This window comes from Theropithecus gelada, chromosome 8 (genome assembly GCF_003255815.1).
Source record: "Theropithecus gelada isolate Dixy chromosome 8, Tgel_1.0, whole genome shotgun sequence".
In the NCBI taxonomy this organism is placed as follows: Eukaryota; Metazoa; Chordata; class Mammalia; order Primates; family Cercopithecidae; genus Theropithecus; species Theropithecus gelada.
In genome coordinates, this window is record NC_037676.1 from 47,128,766 (window position 1) to 47,140,464 (window position 11,699).

Below are 11,699 nucleotides of genomic sequence, written 5' to 3' on the forward strand. Positions count from 1 at the left end.
GTGTTAGAAAACAGCTCAAAGAAAAGAGAAACTTAACTGACCGAGAGGAATTCACACCACACATAGCAGTTTCACAGAGCGCTTCCTTCTGGTTTTTATCTGAGGGTGTTTCTTTTTCAGCATAATCTTAATAGTGTTCCCAAATGTCCCTTCTCAGGTTCCACAGAAACAGTGATTTCAAACTGGTCAATCCCAAGAACGACTTAACTCTTTGAGATGAATACACAAGTCACAAAGCAGTTGCTCAGTAAGTTTGTCCCCAGTTTTCAATGGAAGACCTTCCTTGCTCACCACAGGCCTCTGGGCGCCACTAAATATCCCTTCGATGATTCCTCAAAGACAGAGTTTCCTAACTGGACAATGTAGAGCAAGCTTTAACTCTGTGAAGAGAATGCACGTATCAGAGAGCAGTTTCATGGAACACTTCCTTTTGGGTCTTATTTGAGGACATTTCACTTTTTGCCATAGTCTACAATGCCTCAAAATATCACATTTTTGGTTTTACAGGAACAGTGTTCAAACACTGCCTTATGAGAATAGAGTAGAATGCACACATTACAAAGCAGTTTCTCAGAAAGCTTCCCTCCAGTTCTTATCTGAAGATATTTTCTTTTTCACCATAGTCCTGAATGTGCACCTGAATGTCCCTTCATGGATCTGTCCATGATTGAGTTTCCAAGCTGCGGAATGTAAAGAGAGCTTTATCTATGTGAGATGCATAAACACAGCAAAAAACAGATATACAGAAAGCTTCTTTCCAGTTTTTATCTGAACATATTTCCTTTTTCACCATTGGCCTGAATGTGCTCCCAAATATCCCTTCACAGATCCGTCCCTGCCAGAGTTTCCAAACTGCACAATATAAAGACAGTTTTATCTGTGTGAGATAAATAAACATTTCTATCACAAAGCCGTTTACAGAAAGCTTCTTTCCAATATTTGTCTGAGGATATTTCCTTTTTCACCATAGCCGTCCATATACTCCCGAATGTCCCTTGGTAGCTTTTTCTCCAAAAGAGATTCCCCCTTCCTCTTTGAGAAGAAATGTGTAACTCTGTGAGTGGGATGCAAAAGTCACAAAACAGCTCCTTGGAAAGCTTCTCTACAGTTTCTATCTGAAGATATTTCCGTTTTCACCATAAGCCTCAAAGCATTCCCGAATATCCCTTCACAGATTAAACAGTAATAGTATTAGAATAATGCTCAATGAAAAGAGAAGCTTAACTATGTGACTGAAATTCACATAAAACAGAGCTGTTTTACAGAAAATTTCCTTCTGGTTTGTATCTAAAGGTATTCATTTTTCAGCATATTCTAAAGAGTGTTCCCAAATGTCCTTCATCAGATTTCACTGAAACAGTGATTTCAAACGGCTCAATTCAAAGAATGATGTAACTTTATGAGATGAATAAACACATCACAAAACTGTTGCTCAGAAATTTTTTCTCCAGTTTTCAATGGAAGACACTTCCTTGCTCACCACAGGCCTCTGGTCGCCACTTAATATCCCTTCGCATATTCCTCAAAGACAGAGTTTCCAAACTGGGAAATATAGAGTAAGCTTTAACTCTGTTAAATGAATGCACATATCAGAGAGGAGTTTCTTGGAACTCTTCTTTCTGGGTACTATTTGAGGACATTTCACATTTTGCCATAGTGTTCAAAGCGCTCCGAAATATCACTTTTTCAGTTTTACATGAACAGTGTTCAAACACTGCCTTATGAGGAAAGAGGTATAACTCCCTGAGTGGAATGCACACATCACAAAGCAGTTTCTCGGAAAACTTCTCTCCAGTTTTTATCTGAAGAGATTGTCTGTTTCACCATAGTCCTGAATTGTCTCCTGAGTGTTGCTTTGCAGATCCATCCATGACAGCGTTTCCATGCTGCGTATGGAAATCTAGCTTTATCATCATGAGATAAATAAACATAACAAAAAGCAGATTCACAGAAATCTTCTTTCCATTTTTTATCTGAAGATATTTCCTATTTCACCATAGTCCTGAATGTGTTCCCGAATGTACTTTCGTGGATCCATCCATGACAGAGTTTCCAAGCTGAACAATGTAAAGGAAGCTTTATCTATGTGAGATGAATACACATATCACAGAGCAGCTTCAGAGAAAGCTTCTTTCCTGTTTTTGTCAGAGATTATTTTCCTTTTCACCATAGGCATCAACATGCTCCTGAATATCACTTGGTACCTTTTACTCCAAAAGGGTTTCCCCTATGCTGTATGAGAAGAGAGGTAAAACACTGTGAGTGGAATGCACACGTCACAAAGCAGTTCCTCGGAAAGCTTCTCTCCAGTTTCGGTCTGAACATAATTCCTTTTCCACCATAAGCCTCAAAACGCTCCCGAATATCCCTTCACATGCTAAACATAAACTGGGTTAGAAAACTGTTCAATGAAAAGAGACGCTTAGCTGAGCGAGAGCAGTTATCTATGTGAAATGAATAAACATAGCAAAAAGCAGATTCACAGACAGATTCTTTCCAGTTTTTACTGGAAGATATTTCCTTTTTCACCATAGTTTCAAATGTGCTCCCGAATGTCCCTTCATCGATCCATACATGACATAGTTTCCAAGCTGCATAATGTAAAGAAACCTTTATCTATGTGAGATGAATACATATATCAAAGAGCAGTTTCATAGAACGCTTCTTTCCAGTTCTTGTCTGAGGCTATTTTCCTTTTCATCATAGGCATCAACATGCTCCTGAACATCACTTGGTGCTGGTGCTCCAAAAGGGTTTCCCCCATGCTGCTTGAGAAGAGAAGTATAACACCGTGAGTGGAATGCACACGTCACAAAGCAGTTCCTTGTAAAGTTTCTCTCCAGTTTCGGTCTGAACATAATTCCTTTTTCACTGAAAGCCTCAAAGCGATCCCGAATATCCCTTCACATGCTAAACATAAACATGGTTAGAAAACTGCTCAAAGAAAAGAGAGGTTTAACTGAGAAAGAGGAATTAAGATGACACATAGCAGTTTCACAGAAAGCTTCCTTCTGTATTTTACCTGAAGATATTTCTTTCTCCATATTCTAAGAAGAGTTCCCAAATGCCCTTCCTCAGATTCCACGAAAACAATGATTTCAAATTGCTCAATCCAATGAATAGTTTAACTCTATGAGATGAATACACATATCACAAAGCAGTTGTTCAGAAAGCTTCTCTCCAGTTTTCATTGGAATTCGTTACCTTGCTCACCACAAGCCTCTGGGCACCACTTCATATCCCTTCACAGGTTCCTCAAAGACAGATTTTCCAAAGTTGGCAATGTACAGTAAGCTTTATCTCTGTGAAATGAATGCACATGTCAGAGAGCATTTTCTTGGAACGCTTCTTTCTGGGATTTATTTGAGAATAGTTCACTTTTGGCCATAGTTTTTAAAGCACTCTGAAATATCACATTTTCGGTTATACAGGAACAGTGTTCAACAACTGCCTTATGAGAAAAGACGTAAAACTCCCTGAGGGGAATACACACATCACAAAGCCGTTTCTCAAAAAGCTTCTCCCCAATTTTTTTTCTGAAGATATTTCCTATTTCACCATAGGCCTGAATATGCTCCTGAATGTCCTTTCGCAAATCCGTCCATGACGGAGTTTCAAAACTGCATAATAGAAAGAAAGTTTCATCTATGTGAGATGAATAAATATGTCTGTCACAAAGCAGTTTCACAGAAAGCTTCTTTCCAGTTTTTGTCTGAGGATATTTCCTTTTTCACCATAGCTGTCCATATACTCCCGAATGTTCCCTGGTAACTTTTTCTTCAAAAGGCATTTCCAAACCCTCTATGAGAAGAAAAGTATAACTCTGTTAGTGGAATGCACACGTCATGAAGCAGTTCTTCAGAAATCTTCTCTCCAGTTTCTACCTGAAGGTATTTCCATTTTCACCATAAGCCTCAACGCACTCCAGAGTATGCCTTAGCTGACTAAACTAAAACAGTGTTAGAATACTGCTCAATGAAACAGAAGCTTAACTGTGCGAGTGGAATTCACAGGACACAGAGAAGTTTCACAGAAAGCTTCCTTCTGGTTTTTATCAGAGGGTATTTACTTTTCAGCATATTCTTAAGAACATTCCCAAATGTCCTTTCTCAGGTTCCACACAAAGAGTGATTTGAAACTTCTGAATCCAAAGAATGATTTATCTCTGTGAGATGAATACACACATCACAAAGCAGTTGCTCAGAAAACTTCTCTCCAGTTTTCAACGGAAGACGTTTCCTTGCTCGCCACAGGCCTCTGGTCGCCATTTAATATCCCTTCGCAGAATCCTCAAAGAGAGACTTTCCAAAATGGGAAATGTAGAGTAAGCTTTAACTCTCTGAAATGAATGCACATGTCAGAGAGCAGTTTCTTGGAATGCTTCTTTCTGGGATTTATTTCAGGTTATTTCACTTTTGGCCAGAATCTTCCATGCCTTCGGAATTATTACTTTTTCGGTTTTACAGGAACAGTGTTCAAACACTGCCTTATGAGAAAAGAGGTATAACTCCCTGCGTGGAATGCACACATCACAAAGCTCTTTCTCAGAAAGCTTCTGCTCAGTTTTTATCTGAATATATCTCCTATTTCACTGTAGGCCTGAATGTGCTCCCGACCATGCCTTTGCGGATCCATCCATGTCAGAGTTTCCAAACTGCGTTATATAAGGAAAGTTTTATCTCTGTGAAATCAATAAATGTATCTATGACAAAGCAGTTTCACAGAAATCTTTCCGTTTTTTGTGTGAGGATATTTCCTTTTTCACCATAGCCGTCCCTATACTCCCGAATGACCCTTGGTAGCTTTTTCACCAAAAGGGATTCCACAATCCTCTATAAGAAGAAAGGTATAATTCTGTGAGTGGAATGTGCATGTCACAAAGCAGCTCTGCATAAATCTTCTCTACAGTATCTATCTGAAGATATTTCCTTTTTCACCATAAGCCTCAAAGTGCTGCCGAATATCTCTTGGCAGACTAAAAAATAACAGTGTTAGAATACTGCTCAATGAGAAGCGAAGCTTAACTTTGTGAACGAAATTCACGCGACACAGAGTATTTTCACAGAAAGCTTCCTTCTCATTTCTATCTGCAGTTATTTCTTTTTCAGGATATTCTAAAGAGCGATCCCAAATATCCTTTCTCAGATTCCACAGAAACAGTGATTTCAAACTGCTCAATACAAGGAATGATTTAACTCTATGAGATGAATACAAACATCACAAAGAGTTGCTCAGGAAGCTTCTCTCCAGTTTTTATCTGAATATATTTCCATTTTCAAAATAGTCATGAATGTGCTCCCGAATATCCCTTTGCAGATCCGTCCATAACAGAGTTTCCAAGCTGCGTAATATAAAGAACACTTTATCTATGTGAGATGAATAAACATAGCAAAAAGAAGATTCACAAAAAGATTCTTTCCAGTTTTTCTCTGAGGATATTTCCTTTTCCTCCATAGCCGTCCATATACTCCTTAATGTCCCTTGGTATCTTTTTCTCCAAAAGGGATTTCCCAATCCTTTATGAAAAGAGAGGTATAACACTGTGTGTAAAATGTGTACGTCACAAAGCAGTTCCTTGGAAAGCTTCTCTTCAGTTTCTATATGAACATATTTCCTTTTTCACTGTGAGTCTCAAAGGGCCCCTGAAAATCCTTTCTCAAGCTAAACATAAACAGAGTTAGAAAACTCCTCAAAGAAAAGAGAAGCTTAACTGAGCAAAAAGAATTCAGATGACACATAGCAGTTTCACAAAAAGCTTCCTTCTGGATTTTATGTGAGGATATTTGTTTCTCCATATTGTAAAGAGCTTTCCAAAATGTCCTTCCTCAGTTTCCAGAGAAACAGTGATATCAAACTGCTTAATCCAAAGAATGATTTAACTCTATGAGATGAATACACACACTCACAAAGCAGTTGCTCAGAAAGCTTCTATCCGGTTTTCAACGAAAGATGTTTCCTTGCTCACCACAGGCTTCTCGGCGCCACTTAATATCCTTTGGCAGATTCCTCAAAGACAGCGTTTCCAAACTCTGCAATATAGTGTAATCTTTAACTCTGTGTAATGAATGCACATTGTCAGAGAGTAGTTTCTTGGAACGCTTCTTTCTGTGTTTTATTTGCGGATATTTCACTTTTCTCCATTCTCCTCATTGCACTCCAAAATATCACTTTTTCGGTTTTACAGGAACAGTGTTCAAACATTGCCTTATGAGAAAAGAGGTATAATTCCCTGAGTGGAATGCACATATCACAAAGCAGTTTCTCAGAAAGCTGCTCTCCAGTTTTTATCTCTAGATATTTCCTTTTTCACCATAGTCCTGAAGGTGCTCCCGAATGTAGGTTCGTGGATCCATCCATGACGGTGTTTCCAAGCTATGTAATGTAAAAAAAACTTTGTCTATGTGAGATGAATAAATGTTGCAAAAAGATCATTCACAGAAAACTTCTTTCCAGTTTTTATCTGAAGATATTTCCTTTTTCACCATAATCCTGAATATGTACCCGAATGTCCCTTTATGGATCCCTGCATGACAGTAATTCCAAACTTCATAATGTAAAGAAAGCGCCACTTAATATCCTTTCGCAGATTTCTCAAAGACAGAGTTTCCAAACTGGTCAATGTAGAATAAACTTTACCTCTGTGAAATGAATGCACATATCTGAGAACAGTTTCTTGGAATGCTTCTTTCTCAGTTTCATTTGAGGATATATCACTTTTCACCATAGTCTTCAATGCGCTCTGAAATATCACTTTTTCATTCTACAGGAACAGTGTTCAAATACTACCTTATGCGAAAAGAGGTATAACTCCCTGAGTGAAATGTACACATCACAAAGCAGTTTCTCAGGAAGCTCCTCTCCAGTTTCTGCCTGAACATATTTCCTTTTTCACTGTAAGTCTCAAAGTGCTCCGGAATATCCCTTCGTGCGCTAAACATAAAGAGTGTTAAAAAACTGGTCAATGAAAAGAGAAGCTTAACTGAGTGAGAGAAATTCACACGATACAGAGCAGTTTCACAGAAAAGCATCCTTCTGGTTTTTATCTGAAGATATTTCCCTTTTCTCCATAGTCCTGAATGTGCTCCCGAATGCCCTTCATCGATCTGTCCATGATGGAGTTTCCAAGCTGCATAATGTAAAGAAAGCATTATCTACGTGAAATGAATAAACATAGCAAAAAGCAGATTCACAGACAGCTTCTCTCCAGGCTTTATCTGAAGATATTTTCTATTTCACTTTAGGCTGGAATGTGCTCCTGAATGTCCCTTTGGGAATCCATCCATGATGGCTTTTCAAAACTGCGTAATAGAAAGAAAGATTTATCTATGTGAGATGAATAAACATATCTATCACAAAGCAGTTTCACAGAAAGCTTCTTTCCAGTTTTTGTCTGAGGATACTTCCTTTTTCATCATAGCCATCCATATACTCCCGAATGTCCCCTGGTAGCTTGATCTCCAAAAGGGATTCCCCAATCCTCTCTGAGAAGAAAATAAAAACTCTGTGAGTGGAATGCACTCGTCACAAAGTAGCTCCTCGGAAATCTTCTCTCCAGTTTCTATCTGAAGATATTTCCGTTTTCATCATAAGCCTCAAAGTGCTCCCGAGTATCCCTTAGTTGTCTCTACTAAAAGAGTTTTAGAAATCTGCACGAGGAGCACAGAAGCTTAACTGAGTGAGAGGTATTCACAGGACACATAGCAGTTTCACAGAAAGCTTCCTTCTGGTATTTATCTGAAGGTATTTCCTTTTCAGCATATTCTAAAGAGCATTCCCACATGTCCTTCTTCTGATTCCATAGAAACAGTGATTTCAGACTGTTCAATCCAAAGAATGGTTTATCTCTATGAGATGAATGCACACATCACAAAGCTGTTGCTCAGAAAGCTTCTCTCCAGTTTTCATCGGAAAATAATTCCTTCCTCACCACAGGCCTCAGGCTTCACTAAATATCCCTTCACAACTTCCTCAAAGACAGAATGTCCAAACTGGACAATGTAGAGTAAGCTTTACCTCTGTGAAATGAATGCACATATCAGAGAGCAGTTTCTTGGAATGCTTCTTTCAGGTTTCTATTTCAGGATATTTCACTTTTCACCATAGTCTTACATCCGCTCCGAAAAATTACTTTTACAGTTTTACAGGAACAGGGTTCAAACACTGCCTTATGAGAAAAGAGGTATAACTCCCTGAGTGGAATGCACATATCACAAGGCAGTTTCTCAGAAAACTTCTCTCCATTTCTTATCTGAAGATATTTCACTTTTCACCATAGTCCTGAATGTGCTCCCGAATGTCCCTTCGCAGATCCGTCCATGACAGAGTTTTCAAGCTGTGTAGTGTATAGAAAGCTTTATCAATGTGAGATGAATACACTTATCAAAGAGTACTTTCACAGAAAGCTTCTTTAGAGTATTTGTCGGAGGCTCTTTATCTTCTCACCATAGGTGTCAGTATGATTCCAGATATCCCTTGGTACCTTTTTCTTCAAAAGGATTTCCCCGATGCTGTATGAGAACAGAGGTATAACACTCTAAGTGGAATGCACACGTCACAAAGCTGTTCCTCAGAAAGCTCCTCTCCAGTTTCTATCTGACCATATTTCCTTTTTCACCATAAGCATCAAAGTGCTCCCTAATATCCCTTTGCATGCTAAGCATAAACAGTGTTAGAAAAGTGCTCATTGAACAGAGAAGCTAAACTGAGCAAGAGGAATTCACACGACACATAAAATTTTCACAGAAAGCTTCCTTCTGATTTTTATCGGAGGATATTTCTTCACCATTTTCTTAAGAGCGTTCCCTCATGTCCTTCCTCAGATTCAACAGAAACAGTGATTTCGTACTGCTCAATCCAAAGAATGATTTAACTCTCTGAGATGCATACAAACATCACAAAAAGTTGCTCAGAAAGCTTCTCTCCAGTTTTCAACGGAAGACATTTCTTTGCTCACCACAGGTCTCCGGTCACCACTTTTTATCTCTTCACAGAATCCTCAAAGACAGACTTTCCAAACTGGGAAATGTAGAGTAGGTTTTAACTCTGTGAAATGAAGGAACATGTCGGAGAGCAGTTTCTTGGAATGCTTCTTTCTGGGTTTTATTTGATACAATTCACTTTTCGCCATAGTCTTCAAATGACTCTGAATATCACTTTTTTAGTGTTACAGGAAGTGTTCAAACAGTGCCTTATGAGAAGAAAGGTATAACTCCCTGAGTGGAATGCACACATCACCAAGCAGTTTCTCAGAAAGCTTCTATCCAGTTTTTATCTAACAATAATTCCTTTTTCACCATAGGCCCAAATGTGATCCCAAATATCGCTTCACGGATCCATCCATGAAAGAGTTTCCAAGCTGTGTAATGTAAAGAAAGCTTTATCTATGTGAGATGAATAAACATAGCAAAAAGCAGATTCACAGACAGATTCTTTCCAGTTTTAATCTGAAGATATTTCCTTTTTCACCATAGTCCTGAATGTGCTCCTGAATGTCCCTTCGTGCATCTGTCCATGACAGAGTTTCCAAGCTGTGTAATGTAAAGAAAGCTTTATCTATACGAGATGAGTACACATATCACAATGCAGTTTCATAGAATGCTTCTTTCCAGTTTTTGTCTGAGGCTATTTCCCTTTTCACTATAGGCATCAACATGCTCCTAAATATCACTTGGTACTTTTTTCTGCAAAAGGGTTTCCAAGATGCTGTATGAGAAGAGAGGTATAACGCTGTGAGTGGAATGCACACATCACAAAAAAGTTCCTCGGAAAGCTTCTCGCCAGTGTCGGTCTGAATATATTTTCTTTTTCACCGTAAGCCTCAAATTGTTCCCGAATATCACTTCACACGTTAACCATAAACAGGGTTAGAAAATTGCTCAATGAAAAGAGAGGCTTAACTGAGAAAGAGGAATTAAGACGACACAGAGCAGTTTCACAGAAAGCCACAGGCCTCTGGTCGCCACTTAGTATCCCTTCACAGAATCCTCAAAGACAGACTTTCCAAACTGGCAAATATAGAGTAAGCTTTAACTCTCTGAAATGAATGCACATGTCAGAGAGCAGTTTTTTCGAATACTTCTTTCTGTGTTTTATTTGAGGATATTTCACTTTTCGCCATAGTCTGCAATGCACTATGAAATATCACTTTTTCGGTTTACAGGAACAGTGTTCCAACACTGCCTTATGAGAAAAGAGGTATAACTCCCTGAGTGAAATGCACACATCTCAAACAGTTTCTCAAAAATCTTTTCTCCAGTTTTTATCTGAAGATATCTCCTTTTTCAATGTAGGCCTGAATGTACTCCTGAAAGTCCCTTCATGGATCCGAACTTGACAGAGTTTCCAAACTGCATAGTATATAAAAAGTTTTATCTATGTGAGATGAATAAACATACCTATCACAAAGCAGTTTCACAGAAACTTTCATTCAAGTTTTTGTGTGAGGATATTTCCTTTTTCACCATAGCCATCCATATGCTCACGAATGTCCCTTGGTAGCTTTTACTCCAAAGGTATTCCCCAATCCTTTTGGAGAAAAAGGTGTAACCCTGAGGGTGGAATGCACAAGTCGCAAAGCAGCTCCTCGGAAATTTTCTCTCCAGTTTCTATCTGAGATATTTCAATTTTCACCATAAGCCTCAAAGAGTTCCTGAATATCACTTTGCAGACTAAACACAGTGTTAGAGTACTGCTCAATGAAAAGGAAAACTTAACTATGTGAGTGGAATTCACATGACCGAGAGGAGTTTCAGAGAAAGCTTCCTTCTGGTTTTTATCTGAGGGTATTTTTTTCAGCATATTTCTTTTTCAGCATATGCTAAAGACCGTTCCCAAATGGCCTTACTCAGGTTCCAAAGAAACACTGATTTCAAACTGTTCAATACAAAGAATGATTCAACTCTATGAGATGAATGCACACATTACAAAGCAGTTGCTCCGAAAGCTTTTCTCCAGTTTTCATCGGAAGACGTTTCTTTTCTCACCACAAGCTCCTGGGCGCCACTTAATATCCCTTCACAGATTCCTCAAAGACAGAGTTTCCAAACTGGGCAACGTAGTGTAAGCTTTATCTCTCTGAAATGAATGCACATGTCAGAGAGCAGTTTCTTGGAACGCTTCTTTCTGGCTTTTATTTCAGGATATTTCACTTTTCGCCATAGTTTTCAATGCACAGCAAAATATCACTTTTTCAGTTTTACAGGAACAGTGTTCATACACTGCCTTATGAGAAAAGAGATATAACTCCATGAGTGTAATGCACACATCACAAGGCAGTTTCTCTGAATGCTTCCCTCCAGTTTTAATCTGAAGATATCTCCTTTTTCACCGTAAGCCCGAATGTCCTTCCGAAAGTCCCTTCACGAATCAGTCCATGACACAGTCTCAAAATGGTGTAATAGAAAGACAGTTTTACCTCTGTGAGATGAATAGATATATTTATCACAAATCATTTTTACAGAAAGCTTCTTTCCAGTTTTTGTCTGAGGATATTTCCTTTTTCAGCATAGCCATCCATATACTCCCGAATGTCCACTTGTAGCAATTTCTTCAAACGAAATTCCCCAATCCTCTATGAGAAGAAAAGTGTAACTCTGTGAGTGGAATACACATGTCACAAAGCAGCTCCTCGGAAATCTTCTCTCCAGTTTGTATCTGAAGTTATCTCCGTTTTCACCGCAAACCTCAAAGCGCTCACGAGT